At 38.5% G+C, this 15,227-nt stretch overlaps 2 protein-coding genes across 4 annotated transcripts in view; one reads left to right on the forward strand and one right to left on the reverse strand.

Moving 5' to 3' along the window:
• LOC132110797 (RAC-gamma serine/threonine-protein kinase) overlaps positions 1-11,421 on the reverse strand; it is an 87,644-nt gene extending 76,223 nt beyond the window's left edge. The window contains exon 1 of one of the 3 annotated variants that reach the window (XM_059517752.1): positions 11,240-11,421. The gene's annotated coding sequence lies outside the window, so the exon portion shown is untranslated. Of the gene's footprint in view, positions 1-11,040; positions 11,191-11,239 lie in introns of those variants that run through there. The other 2 variants (XM_059517754.1, XM_059517753.1) reach the window with 2 other exon arrangements.
• LOC132110798 (deubiquitinase DESI2) overlaps positions 4,954-15,227 on the forward strand; it is a 104,193-nt gene continuing 93,919 nt past the window's right edge. Inside the window, exon 1 of the mRNA XM_059517756.1 lies at positions 4,954-4,964. The gene's annotated coding sequence lies outside the window, so the exon portion shown is untranslated. The remainder of the gene's footprint in view (positions 4,965-15,227) is intronic.

Raw genomic sequence — 15,227 nt, forward strand, 5'->3', positions numbered from 1 at the left:
TTGTAACTTTTGTGAAAAAAATCCTGTTTGATTTGAGTGACGAGTGTTCATTGAATCGATTGTAAAATCGATTTTGCATGTCTAAAGTTTTATACGGCAAATAACACCAAATATAGGTAAATCCACGGACAACAGGCAGGAGGAATGTAAAGATTCAATATATTGGTAAAGACCAATATTTCTGATGATTTATTGGCGTGAAGTTACGTGCAAAATGACAAACAGGAGTGCAACATTTTCGAAAAACAATAAGCAGAGTGGACTGCCATAATGCAAAACATTTACTGCAGGCTTCAACATGGCTGTGTTTACGTTTAAATTTCAACAACAACAAAAAAAAATCGCATAGGCGATTTTCTTAGGCTATCAAAAAAAGTATTTTTTCAAATATTCGTCGAATTTAAAATAAAAATCCACATTCGAACGCGCATATGAATTTTAGGTGTGCTTTAAGGAAGCTGCCTTATGAGCCCCGGTACGTGTTCCATTCCATCTCGCCGCGCGCACAGCTGTGTTTACACAACTTTCAAAGGCGGACGAGCTCGACACGCAGTATCTGCTTTCTCATCTTTCACCTCGTGTACGTGCACGAGATGCGATGACAATATATGTGTCATTGCATTATACGGTTATGTTAGCCTATCCAGTTGAAGCCACTTAAAAAAAAAAAATCAATGTGGAGAAGATCTTGTTTACATCAAAACTGAAACCAAGCCGTTCACAAAGAATGCACATTTCGCGCATCTCATGTTTTTAAATGAAAAAATGTATCCTGTGTGACTGGTTTTCTGCCCTTTTTATTTATTTAACAATGCATGCATACATGATGCTGTTTTGTTTATAGTTCTTTAAGCAACTTAATAATAATTGGTTCATAAACATTATTTTAAATATTATGTTTTTTTCACAGTCATGTATTCTAATGCTTTGAATAAACACGCAATAATATTTTGCTCGATGCGATCTTGAGCCTCAGAAGAGAAGCAAAAAGCTTTTCTTCACCCTAACTGAAATTATGCATTTAAAATTCGAATACAATTCGAATTTTGATCATATTTAAGTAAAAAATTCGAATTTAGTTTTTTCAGCTATTTTGACAGCCCTAGGCGATTCAAGCCCGAAACTATATGAGACTGAATACCGGCTGAATTCCCATTTCTGTTGTAAAAAATGAAACATTGTGCAGAAGTATTATTTGCTGTTATGCGTGTTTGTCCGAAGCTGCAGTTGCTGTGTGACGCCTGTTCAAAAAAAAAAAAAAAAAAAAACCTGGACGCGCTCCAAGAAAAGGTCGTTAAAATCATTTTCTTATTTTCGTTTTCGAAACTTGTGTTGGTTGATTCGTGCTTGATTCTTGCAATAGATTTTCGAACAAAAAGTGACATTCGACACGGTCACGGTTTTAGACTAGAGAGGAGAAGGGATGGGAAAAGATCTGGGCACAGTTATTCCAGAACTTTGTGCCAAGTTAAAGCGGTGTCGAGCTGTTTTAATGAATTTTTTTAGATGTATTATGGTGCCCGAACCCGTATGACTTTGAACAGTGACCGCGAACATTTAGTTTACTGCAGCCCCAGCCATCATTACCAAGCGCGAACCGTTGACTCTGACAGTGAGTGAGAGTATGAGACGAAGCGAACGCACAGGCCACAGTGTGACTTCCGTGTAAACACAGATGACGTCAAGGGGTTTTTTTTTATTAAAGTGTAACTAAACCCCTGCTCAGAGCCTGACTCCACCCACTGACAATATTTGAAAAATGCTGAAAAGTGGGCAGATCACAGCAGAGATAGAGGGGACGAACCTAGGGCGGGGCTGAGCGAGTGCGGCGTGATCCTGAGACTCGCAGTGACGGATTGATTGACAGCTGCTGTCAGAGACGCTAAAATGGAGAGTGACTGTAATGACGCAAGTAGCTTTGCAACAGAGCGATCATTTGAAGTAGAGGACTTTTCTCAGCCCACTTTTACCTGAAGTGGAGGGTGTCGAGGTGTCTGTTCATATCAATTTGAGCCGCTGGCTCAAACTGCCGTCTTACCTCCCGCACCGCGTCGCTTTTCAGCGCGAGCTGTGTGGAGAAGCCCATTTCCACCTCCATTGCGTTGGAGAAGCAATCCCGTGTAAAACGCAGTTTGCACACTCGAGCTCTAGGCGGGAACTTGCGGTCTTCCAGGCCAAATGCATGCAACCACTGGCGCTTAATTTTAAAGTCTGCTGGTAAACTATGCAGTCCAGCAGTGCTGTAGCAACCAGCAACACACCTCTGTACCATCCTGACCACTGTACTAAATACAGATAAATCTACGCTAACTTGAAGATCTAAATAACTATATAATTGCTATGCTAAATAGATGCTATATTAGTCTATCCTGGTCGTTACCAATACTCGCAATTCCACCTCCTGACTCACTACAGTGATTTTGATGGTTTTATACTGCCAAGGGCGTGGTAGCTCGTACCAAGGGGCGTGGTGAGCTGGAAACCGCTTACGTCACCTGCCACCGCTTACGTCACCTGCCACCGCTTACGTCACTTGCCAACGCAACATCCAATAGGAAAAATCAACTGCAGTAGCCACCGTTCAACCTGAAGAGGGCAGCACTCACACGTTTTTACACCATATATTGTAGAATTAAAACACTTTATACTCAAATGTCAAAAAAGTTACTCAAATCAATGAACAGTACTAATAAAGCCCCATTCTTATAGATCATTAACTAAAAAAAAGTTGGTTTAGGGTTTAGTTACTCTTTAAAGAAGATAGCCTTCATTCGTATGTAGGCCAAGGCAATTTATATATTTACAATACTTACTTAAATATAATTAATAGTATTTTATTGCGTTTGTATTAGTTGTTTGAGGAGTAAAAAAATAATTGGTCGGTCTTAACGCAAATTTACAATCGGCAAGTCGGTCGGACTTAAAGCAAAAAAAAATAAAAAATTGAGTCGGTGCTAAATTGACAGGGTCGGTCGGGTTACGGCAAACAAGAATATTTTTAAGGATGGCCTTGTGTATTAAATAAATTCAATGCACACATACTGAAGTAGTTTAAGTCTTTGGTTCTTTTAATTGTGATGATTTTGGCTCACATTTAACAAAAACTCAACAAATTAGAACATGGTGACATGACATGAGCTAATCAACTCATAACACCTGAAAAGGTTTCCTGAGCCTTCCAAATGGTCTCTCAGTTTGGTTCACTAGGCTACACAATCATTGGGAAGACTGCTGATCTGACAGTTGTCCAGAAGACAATCATTGAAACCCTTCACAAGGATGGTAAGCCACAAACATTCATTGCCAAAGAAGTTGGCTGTCCACAGAGTGCTGTATCCAAGCATGTTAACAGAAAGTAGCGTGGAAGGAAAGTGTGGAAGAAAAAGATGCACAACCAACCGAGAGATCCGCAGCCTTATGAGGACTGTCAAGCAAAATCGATTCAAGAATTTGAGTGAACTTCAAAAGGAATGGACTGAGGCTGGGGTCGAGGTATCAGGAGCCACCACACACTAACAATGGAATTTGGCTACAGTTGTCATTTTCCTCTTGTTAAGCCACTCCTGTACCACAGACAATGTCAGCGGCATCTTACCTGGGATAAGGAGAAGAACTGGACTGTTGCCCAGTGGTTCAAAGTCATTTTTTCAGATGAGAGCAAGTTTTGTATTTTATTTGGAAACCAAGGTCCTAGAGTCTGGAGGAAGGGTGGAGAAGCTCATAGCCCAAGTTTCTTGAAGTCCAGTGTTAAGTTTCCACAGTCTGTGATGATTTCGGGTGCAATGTCATCTGCTGGGTTTGGCCCATTGTGTTTTTTGAAAACCAAAGTCACTGCACCCCGTTTACCAAGAAATTTTGGAGCACTTTATGCTTCCTTCTGCTGACCAGCTTTTTGAAGATGCTGATTTCATTTTCCAGCAGGATTTGGCACCTGCCCACACTGCCAAAAGCACCAAAAGTTGGTTAAATGACCATGGTGTTGGTGTACTTGACTGGCCAGCAAACTCACCAGACCTGATTCTCTAAAGGGTTTTGTCAAGAGGAAAATGAGAAACAAGAGACCAAAAAATGCAGATGAGCTGAAGGCAACTGTCAAAAAACCTGGGCTTCCATACCACCTCAGCAGAGCCACAGACTGATCACCTCCATGCCACACTCGTCTAACTTCTGAACAGCAGTGTACGACACATTTATGGTGCTTATTGCCCTTTTTAGAGCATGACATTTTAAATCACTTTCACAAGACAGAGCAGCTCAAACATTCTGCCTAATATCTCATTTTGTTTTTCATAGAAAAAAAATATCAATACAAGGTAAGAACATGGAATGAGCAAATAATGACAAAGCTTTCATTTTTGGGTGAACTATCATTTAAGAAGTTGTTAATGAGTAATAAATGAAATCTTGAGATATCAGACTGAAAAAAAAACAGTGAAAGCTGAATCATTTTTAGAATGAGGAAAAGGACTTCAAATTACAACACTGATAAATGTGGCAGAATGCCAACACATACTATCCTCCAAAAGAGAAGGAATAAATAACTGCAATTACAATGTGAATACCACAAATGAGTCCAATAGAGTCTTAAAGCAGTCTCAGATATAGCAAATAGCACAGTAAGTTTGTAAATCTGAAGCATTACATCAAAGCAGTTTCATGGACACTGCACAGTGACAGTTTTACAAAAACACAATAAAGCAAAATATGTCCCTCTGACACAGAGAAGTCAAGCAGTAAAATACATTTACTGTGTGAAAGATTTTTGAGGAGATATTTGTCTGCATTTCCTTACATTTAAAATCCTAATGTTAATTAAAATGTATTTTTTTGCAGAAGCATGTCGTACGAGTCAAATCTAGGCATTCAAATGTGAGTGAGCAGAGAAAAGGGAAGTCAACATGTTAGGATCACAAACAGGGTAAACCTCCAATGGCTAAACAGATCAGCTCAGAATGAAAGAGTGAGTCAAAGAGCGAAAGAGTGAAACCATGAGTCTTAACCTGAACTTAATCAGAATGTGCCAACATCTGACAAAGAGTATGGAAAGTACTGTAAGAAATCACTCAATACATTTGTCTGAATGCACAATTGTAATGCATTGTTGTGTCCTCTATAACAGAAAGACAAATGACTGAAAGGCTCCTATTTTCCCTTCTGAGATAATTAACAAATGATGCTTGTTGCAGTCTTTTGGACATGATGACAGAGGACATCACAGCTACTGGATAGACTGCATCCCCTAAAGATATGGAGACCAAGGCAGCTTCCTCAATGTCATATAGGCCATCAAAAGACAATCACCTGCAGGGCTCCCTCACAACATAAATTATCTTTTTTTTTTTCAGGAAACCACATGTGGGTCAGACACGGAATATTTAGCATCCTTCAGTCTGTAAAGGACCTCTGGAGGCCAGAGTATTTGCAGTTCCAACTTCCACATGAAAATTCCTGGTTGTGTGCATTTGGCTTCAGCCTTAATCTGCTTTTAATATGGTAAACAGAGTACATGAGTGATTCAAGGTCCAAAGAGATATCAGTGAAGCCTTTAATCATTTAACACGAGCAGGAAACCCTGTACGTGACTCACAACCCTGGAAGACCCCACTTGCCACAAAAGTAAGAACAAATCCCATTAATTTGATCCATAGAGAAATTGATTTTTAATGTTAATGAATAGACTAAACCTTTCAAGACAGACACACCTTAATCTCTGAGGAGGTTAAGCGTAGATATGCTACTGTAGAAACCCTTAATCAGAATCATTACAACTATAAACAGCATCCAGCAGTTTGCAGTTAATTTTTTTAAAGTAGTAATCTGTCTGATTCGTTTTCTGACAAGACACTCAAAAGTGAGTACCACACCATAAAGAATCAGCAACAGACTTCAGATAATACTGTGCTTTAAACTCACTTTAACACCTTACCAATAAACCTATTTGTAAATATATGTTTTGATGCTTGTAATGGTGATGCTGTAAATAAAGTGAATTAGAAGGGTTTTTAACACTCTGATTGATAACATGTTAAAGTACAGCCCGCATCTCTCAATTACTTGACAATTGTTTAACATTTAAAAATTTACCACCACTAAACAATTACTTTCATTTTTGTAATCTGAATATTTTGGTTAATATAATATAATATACACATAGTCAACAAATCAAATTAGAAAATGAAAGGGAAAAACTTCAATACAAAAATACTTTAAGACAGATCAAGGCTGCTGAAAAAGTAGGCCATCATTGTTGCCCTCCATTGGATTTTTACATTGCCAGAGTACCTTTAAACTTTTAACTGTATTTTTGGTATCAAGGAATAGAAAGTTTCAGTTTGATTGGGCAAGATGAAATGTATATTGTTCTTGGGGGTGACAAATATTTCATGCAAACAAATCAAATATAACACTGGCCAATTAAAATGAAGCAAAAGACGCAACACACTAAACAAGAGGAGCGTTGTGTTTCAATCCCAATTTCAATAGGGCTGCTGGGCTATTCTACTTTACCAACCAAACCCCATAATCTCTACATTCTGCCAGCAGCACAGACTCTCTGTTCCTTTTGCTCCCTTTGAGTGACAGGAGACACAATTCCACTGCGTCACTGTCGCACTCAAGCATCTGTGAGGCTATCGCTGCAGCACTATCTGGGGATGTCCCGAAGCTGCCACACCAAATACAATTCTTCCATACAAATGTGGGGAGCACCCTTGAGATAATCATTTAATTTCTGAGCAGGTCTGGGAAGGAGGGGCTCTCCTGGTGAGCCCAGACAAGCACAGACACACAGCATCAATCATTCTCAACGTGCCACGGAGCAATATCTAAACATCCGCCACAAGCCTGTAATGCAGAATGTACATTTAATTGTATTGAACTATTCTGAGTTGTCGCAATAGCCATCAGTTTAATAAACAATATGGAAAAGTCAAATAAGTCCACATTTCCTTGGTAGTATCATTCGAATTGGTAGAAAAAGAACAATGTGACTGCTTATGGTAACAGAAAAAAAAAAATACTTGATACTTTAATTCACCAAGAATGCATTAAATTGGTTATCGACAGTAAAGGCATTTCTATAAAGATATTTCTATTTCACATAAATGTTGTTCAAAAAAATTAGAACTTTATATTCATCAAAGAATTATGGAAAATGAATGATAATAATGAGAAATGTTTCTTGAGCACCAAATTAGCATAACAAAATGATTTCTGAAGGATCATGTGACACTGAAGACTCATATAACTCAATATTTCACATTATTACTGTTTTTACTGATCCATTAAATGCAGCCTTGTTGAGCATAAGATAAAAATATCTTACAAACCTCAAACTGCAACTTATGATTATGATAATACAAAAAGGTGCAAGAGAACTCCAGGAACTGAATCTTTAAATTGTTAATACAATTTCGGTGATAAGATAGATATCTACAGCAAACACAAAATGGCATCATCCAAAGTTTTTAACATCCCTTGAAAGAGTTTACAACTGATGGATATTTTCTCTTCAAGAAATCAGAGAAGAATCCCTGAAGGTGAAATCCAGCCCTTTCCAAGCAACACTTTCAATATCAATAATCTCTGCTAATGTTACCCTGAAGCAAAGGAAATCGATGAGCTCCCATCACAAGTCCCCTACAACAAGACAAAAGTCCTTCTAATAGTGTTTTTCATGAATCTTCTTTTGGCTTTGGTTTGCTCTATCAGCACTTGACAATGCAAAGACTGTGATGCACCAGCACCACAAAAATAACTGAGCACATGTTCACATGTAAAGCAATGTGCAGCACGAATAGATTTAAAACAAGACATAGTTATGAATATCTTAATCTGAAAATGTATTTAAAACTAGTAACTTTAAACAATAAGGAATATGCCAACACCCCAGTATAAGAGAATCACTGCTCTTAAGGATTCAAAAGACAAACCACATTTCTTTAAAGTAACTGAGAGCTTCAGCATCTTCATAAGGTTCTGTTTAAGAGTTGTATGTTGCAGAAAGAGACGTAAATAATGCACGATTTCTCTGCAGTCAGCCACCAATGCTGCAGCAGCAAACACTGTAACAGAAACTGAGAAGACACTGTGGTCTAACTAAAACCTTAGAAGAGGAAATGAGAAATTTGTGAATGAATACTGGCGGATGAGGATGTCTGAGGACTCTGAGGACCTTTGCAAATCTGCTGCAGTCATTATTCAGGAGTGCTCTTACTCTTTCTCTCCACAGAGCTGGAGAGCACTTAATGTGAGGTCAATTTAATAATGTCTTTTGCTCTTGTTTTATATAATCTACTTAAAGACGTTCTTAAAAATAATTCTTCCATTAATAAGGCTTGCAGGTTGTTCAAAAAATTCAGTCAAGCAAATCTATAGATGAAAATGTTATGCATCACAACAAGCAACACTTTGGGTTTTTTCCTGCAAAGCAAACTTTAGACTTATTTATATGTTCAGAAATGAATTCTAAAGTTATACTTATGTTTAAAGTGAAGAAATATGAATTAGCGTTTTTTGAACAACTGTCAAAATCAGTTTTCACTTTTTTCATTATTTGAATCGGCCAGATGTTACAGGTTATTGAATACACACCCAAGAATGTATAACACAACACTTCTAAAACCTGAGAAATGTATCATATAAAAGTGATAAAACAACCAGCAGATGTGTGATATGCACCAGTGTTTAACACCACACACAGCACATTTGTTTAACTCAATTTGAGTGAAGTGTTAATCTAAAACAGCTCTTTTCAGGGTGTCTGAAGAATCAGGAAATGTCAAGCTGTGTTTGTAACCAGTAATTTTATCTCATCTTGCATCTAAAGAGATTTCATCTTTTCTACCGATTCCTGAAAGTTTTCAGAATTAAAATTCCATGGATAATAAGATCAATAAAGAAAACTGACACTATTGAGGTGTCAAAAAGCTAAGCACAGACTATAACTGAGACAGATTGGTTAAGCACAAAACCGACAATAAAAGGCAAGTTATCTCAAGCACCTTTCACACTGCCATTCCGGCAAAATACACGGGTAAAGTGTTCCGGCAATTGTTCCCGGGTCGCTAGATTTTGCCCTTTCACACTGCCAGTGATTACCCGGGATATGTGCGTGCTTTCACACACAACCCGTGAAGATTCCGTAACGACACGAGACATAAGGGCGTGACGTGTAATGTACGAGTCGAAAACATTAGGCACGTTATACTTTCACTGAAGCAAGCGAACGATCTCGGCGTCAGCGTCGAAAGTGAGGAACTAACTGATCTCTGCTTCATTACAGTTTGCACATACTTTTTCGGCGCGAACGTTGATCTTCCTTCAAAACAGCCGGTAAAAGAGTTGCACGATAATGTGCGTCATCACTTTGACACGGCATTAGATCTGGCTTTTGTTCACACAGCGCTCGTCCTGGGTTGAACCCGGCAATGTTACTAGGTCCCCGACCCGGGTTCAATGCCGGAATCAATCCCGGGACGTGTTTGCTTTCGCACAGAAGGCGACCCGGCAATGTTCCGGCAATATGCCGGGTCTGCCATGAAGTGTGAAAGGGGCTCTAGTGAGTAAATGAGCAAAATAGTGCAGTGTAAGACTTGATTTAATGAACCCGAAGTAATCTGTAAATCTGTAATTCTGCTCACTAAAAGTCAAGTCAGTTGAGTTTATATACATATAGATTTATATGATTTTCATAGCTATTGTACTCTCTGAAATTCAAGTATTGGACAACATTACTTATATTTCTTTACAATAACTAATTTATCACGAACTACTGTTGGACAGCAACCAATGCATTTTCTTCATCATTATATTGGTACTACACACACATAAAAGAACAAAAGATAATGGTTCAATGATATGATGCTTAGATGTTTGATCCAGATAGCTTTTAAAAAAATACATGAAAAATGCTATTCATACAAAAATAAATGACTTGAATATGATGTAATTATAAAAAAACAGACAATTTTGTTAATAAAATTATTATTAATTTTTTGTAATTACCTTTAAATTTTTGTTAGAAACCTCATTACTTATGAAAAGTAATGAATGCTCACTCATGTATTTAAGATGTAAAGAATCTTAGTGCACCACTTGACATTTTTAATCAAGGCATTTTGTAGACATGTTTTTAACCAACATGGATACAAAGATTCAATTTCCAAGACATCCGAGTGTAACGTATTATCAAAACAGAAAAAGAATCCAGGTAGGGCAGGGACTTAGTTCTATCCATCAGATGTTTACTGGATTTTGAGAACTCAAAAGTGGAGACAGATGAACATTAGCCTGCAGGTGTGGGTTTGAACTGGACTAAAAGCCTGGAGATGTCACGCAGACATCACCAGGCAAAGTCTGATGTTTCAAAGGACAATCCAGTTATGACATTCTGATTAAACATTACATTAAACACCCCAGAAATCCTTATTTGTCACTGACCCTCATGTTAAGCAGCCTCAGTCCCACATGCGGATACTCCTTCACAGATATGCTCAAATCTGAGGGAGGTGTCAAGGTAATGTAAACAAGAGGGTGTGACACCTGCAAACATCAACATTAAAGCCATTGCTGGAAATAGGATTTCCACTTCGTGGAATTTGGTGTAACACCCGCGACCTCAGCTACAACCTGCTGGCCAACTGTCATTTACTTTATCTGTCAGGTGTGAATCTGTTACCTCAAATGCAATGAATAAGCTGGCTAAAGAGAATAACATAGGTCTTCCTGTGCCAATCGTGACTTACAGTTATTTAAACAGAGATTCTGTATTGTCGAGGCTTTTGCATTACTAAAATGAATTTGCCAGTGGAAGGTGGGGCTGTCTCGGGAATTAAAAGTGGGAATTATGCGAAAAGCACACTAGGCCATAAGCAGAGCTCATTCCCCTGCTTCACAGCCTCCACGCCGCAGCATCAACTGTTTATATGCGCTGAATGAACCGAGCAGCATCACAGCCAGCCACGCGCTCCGTCAAATGGGACATTTAACATCGGTATTACAGTCATATAGCGGGCCGGTTGTTTTTCCTCATTTTTTTACCTGTCGCTGGCGTCGGTAGGGAGACCAATGGGCTTTTCCCTCGCCTCCCTAAGTATGTGCGCGTCCTCCTTACAGGCTCGGGTGGACGGGATAATCGGAGAAGCACGTCTACAGAGAGCGCACAGACTCAAGTGGTCACTACTAGAGTGTCGTCTCGAAACGAGGGGTTGTATGTGAAAAGGCTGCGGTAGTTCCTTACCTCGGGAACCACAGCTCAGACACACCACAGCGACGTCACAGGCAGGTTACCCTCTCTCACCCCGAGTCTCCTGCTACAGTTCACGCTAGATTTCGGTTGCTCTGTCTCCCGCCTGCCCTCACTGCTCCATAGGGGCTCCTGCGTGTGCTGCACAGTGCGAGGAAATCTCGCGAGAGCCGCTGTGTTTACAAGAGATGCGCCGCTTGTGTGGTGCTCTGAGTGGAGGGGAATTCTCTTGGAATTAACAGGATTTCCACGGTCAGGGGAAACCTAGGAATATTAGGAACGTATCTGGAGAGAGTCGCTGAAATTAATACAACCAGTCAGATCCTAAATGAAATTATGGGCTTTTTAACTGTAAATATACAATAAATATACATAGCCTGAGAGTATAGGCCTTCACCTCTTTTTCAGAATACATGGTTAATTAGAATCAATGGTTAAATCCTTTCGTTAATTTAAATAAACTTAAGTATATTTAACCATTGATTGTACAAAATCAAAAACACTTAAACAAATTTACTACAGTTTCAACTCAATTTAAAGTAAAAATAAAAATATAAAATATATCAATAAAAACTAATTCACAGTATTAATACATATTATATAAATAATACAAAAACAACACCGATAGACCTAAATCAGAACAATTACGTCTAAGTAGCCTAAATGTGTTCAATGTTATAAACCCACGAGCACATTGACCTGGCACTGCAGGCTATGAGTTGGATTGAAAATCCAAATAAGTCTTGTAATGTTGTTGTATTTTGTGCTAGTTTTACCTTTTCCACATAAAACTTCCCACTGTGGTCTAGGGGAAACTGCACCAAAAATCTGAGTGTTCAGATTTGGAACTGCAACACTTTAACAGATAGTATTGAAAAAAAGTTTCTATGTTAGTTTATTTTTATTCATTTATTTATTTATTTATTTATTTATTTATTCTCCATATATGTTTGTTAAAGAAAGCTTAATGATTTTAAAGTGACAATCCATAATAATGCTAAATGTAAATGTAGTACATAAAAAGTACATAAGGGCAGGGCAATTCTCATAGCAGACCTCTGTACTTTTCAAAGCATAGCATGTTAACTACAGCTGCTGTGGAAACTCATTGTTTGGCTAGGTATCACCTGGGCATCACTGAAATTGACTATTTTTTGATCCCACCGGACAAATTGCACAGGATTTCTGTATAAAGCTGTTTTGTGAGTCGTCGGTCCTAGGCTGTGGCCTCAGTTCGCCCCCTGCCCACACTGACTGTTCCAGATGGCGGAAGGAGGCAGACCAGAGGTAAGGCCACAGTCCTGTGCTGTGACACAGGTGGGGAATGGCCTGTTTTTTAAACCCACAGGAAAGCAGGCCTGGCAAGCGCCCTCTTCCCTTCATCAGCTGTCCACGCCTACAGAGAGAGACCACAGTTTCCACGCTGCACTTGGGACACTGCATACACAAGGGTTTGCTTGAAAAGCTGCACCAAGAATCTATTGGTGTAAAACTTGTGAGGTGACCGCAATATTTAATATTCAATATTTTGTGTCAGCATGCCTGAAAATGGCCAGATAAACATTCCTTTCCTATGAGTCATATTTAATTCAGACAGACAGACAGTTAGATGGATGGATGGATGGATGGATGGATGGATGGATGGATGGATGGATGGATGGATGGATGGAAGGATGGAAGGATGGATGGATGGATGGATGGATGGATGGATGGATGGATGGATGGATGGATGGATGGATAGATAGATAGATAGATATATAGATAGATAGATAGATAGATAGATAGATAGATAGATAGAGGGACGGATGGACAGATAGAGAACTGTTTGTAGGTCAACACTTTAATCTGGATCCTGTTGTTCTTGTCATCTATCAATCTGGGACCATATTAGCCACTTGAAAGCTGTTAGGTGAGCCAGAATGGGCATTTCTGGCCGTATGTTTCCCCATCTGAAACAGATAAAGCTGTCCTGCACACCTTTGACTGTGGCTACAGCTGCTCTGCCTGATCTCACGTGTCCTCTCTGCCTACAGCTGTCCCTCTCTCCATCCAGGACCACATACGAGGAGCTCCAGCGACCACTGACATGGACACACATGAAAGCGTCTATGGATAAATCTCTTGAGGTTCTCTGTCGTCCTAAAACCTTCTCAGGGTTCAGCTGGCAAAGTGCCCTCTTGTCCATTGGGATGGGTCAGTGTGAGTATGGGACTGAGAGGGTCTGGGAAAGGGGGAGCGATTATGCAAGGTAAAAGTGCTGTCGGACATCTTTTACCTCAGTCTTATCCCTCATGACGGGGGAAGGGTTGTACGTCTGTGCTGCCCGTCTGGAATGGGGGGAATGCTAATGTATATCTGTGTATGTGAGGAAAGAGGATTTCATATGAAATCCCCATATTACCTTCCCCTGGTCAGGTGGAGCCATATGGGACATGTATATGTGTGTAGATGAGTCATTCTTTATGATTATTTTCTTGTCACTCTTCATTATATCCATATTACTGTTTTATGATATTATGTATTCGGCATTACTCATTTCATTATTAAATTTTTTCATATAGTTAATTTAATATCAGATTCTGCAGATGTAGTATGTAGTCATCATATAATAAATAAAGACACCTGGCGAAAACCTTGACAAATTTCAATCTTATTTATTTATTTCTTTATTTTACATTATTCCCAATTACTAGTGTTTGTACAGGCTTTACATTTTTAGTTCAATGTTGTAATTAGCAATTCATGTATTTTTATCTTTGAAGCAGGTTTGTTATGTGACAGCATTAATTAAAGTTTCTTAAAGGTCAAGATCATCTTATCTGCATCTCCTGCACTCCATCAAGCCATTCCCCATAATAGCTTTAATCACTCAAATTAATGGACGGCTCAGATTACCTTTACAGTATGTGTGTAAGACTCTAATACAATTATAAAGTTATCATGAATAAATATTCCAATGAGTAAAACTGACTGTGTCTATAGCATTATAGATTACACAACATTATAATATTATTTTCAAATTAATTTTTTTCAATTATTATTATTTTAAATGATTGTCCCGGGATTAGTAGGGTACTCTTGTAATAGAGTAGCAGTGGCTGGGATAGATTTTGAATATTGGTTCCACTTAAAAAGATGCGATCTAATCCTGTTTACATTAAATAATCTTGCTCCTGAGCAGGTTTAAGTTTACAGACCTGTTGCTATGACAGCAAGTCCAGGATGAGCTTCGAAGAACCAAATAATCCAAGATCATGTCAAATCATCAACAATCAATTCCAGCTAACTGAGTTAGTGACATATAAAGACCAGGGCATTGTTTTTTGGCACGATGATATTTAAAGATTGCTGAACTCTGTTGTTTCTGCTCGAAGGATGTAAAACTAGCCATGTCTCTATTTTTATCTTACTTCTACCTACTGCATTTCACAGGTCATGACAACTTCATTCAGTTATAGGGGAAATATTTGACAAGATAGATAATGGAGAAGTTCGTTTGACATTTATAAATCAGGCAAAAAACAGCTGGTGATCTTCAGCATAGAGAGAGAGAGAGAGAGAGAGAGAGAGGCAACTTCTCTTTTTCTCTTGCTCTCAGCACACTCACATGCTGCAAAGGCCTGTGTCTCTTCACTTGTGAAGATTATTATAGCCCACTTAGATTTGAATATACTTAGTTTGAAATTTGTAATCCTTTTTAGTCTTTTTCTTTCATTTTAATATTTCATTTCTGTAGTAGTTATCATGTATGATTTTGTCTTAAAATAAATACACTTTTATTGAAAGACTTCATCTGCCTGGATCTCCCCTTTCATCAGGAAGTGATTATGACTCTAATCTGAAAAGTCAAATTAAACAGGATACTTAAACAAAGGTCAAAACAGCAGGATAGCACCAATAAAATTACTATGAACAAAATGCTTAATTCTCCAATATTTAATTATTTATTTATTAGTTGTTGTTTTTTTTAAGTCAGATCTGT

This window comes from Carassius carassius, chromosome 30 (genome assembly GCF_963082965.1).
Source record: "Carassius carassius chromosome 30, fCarCar2.1, whole genome shotgun sequence".
NCBI lineage: Eukaryota > Metazoa > Chordata > Actinopteri > Cypriniformes > Cyprinidae > Carassius > Carassius carassius.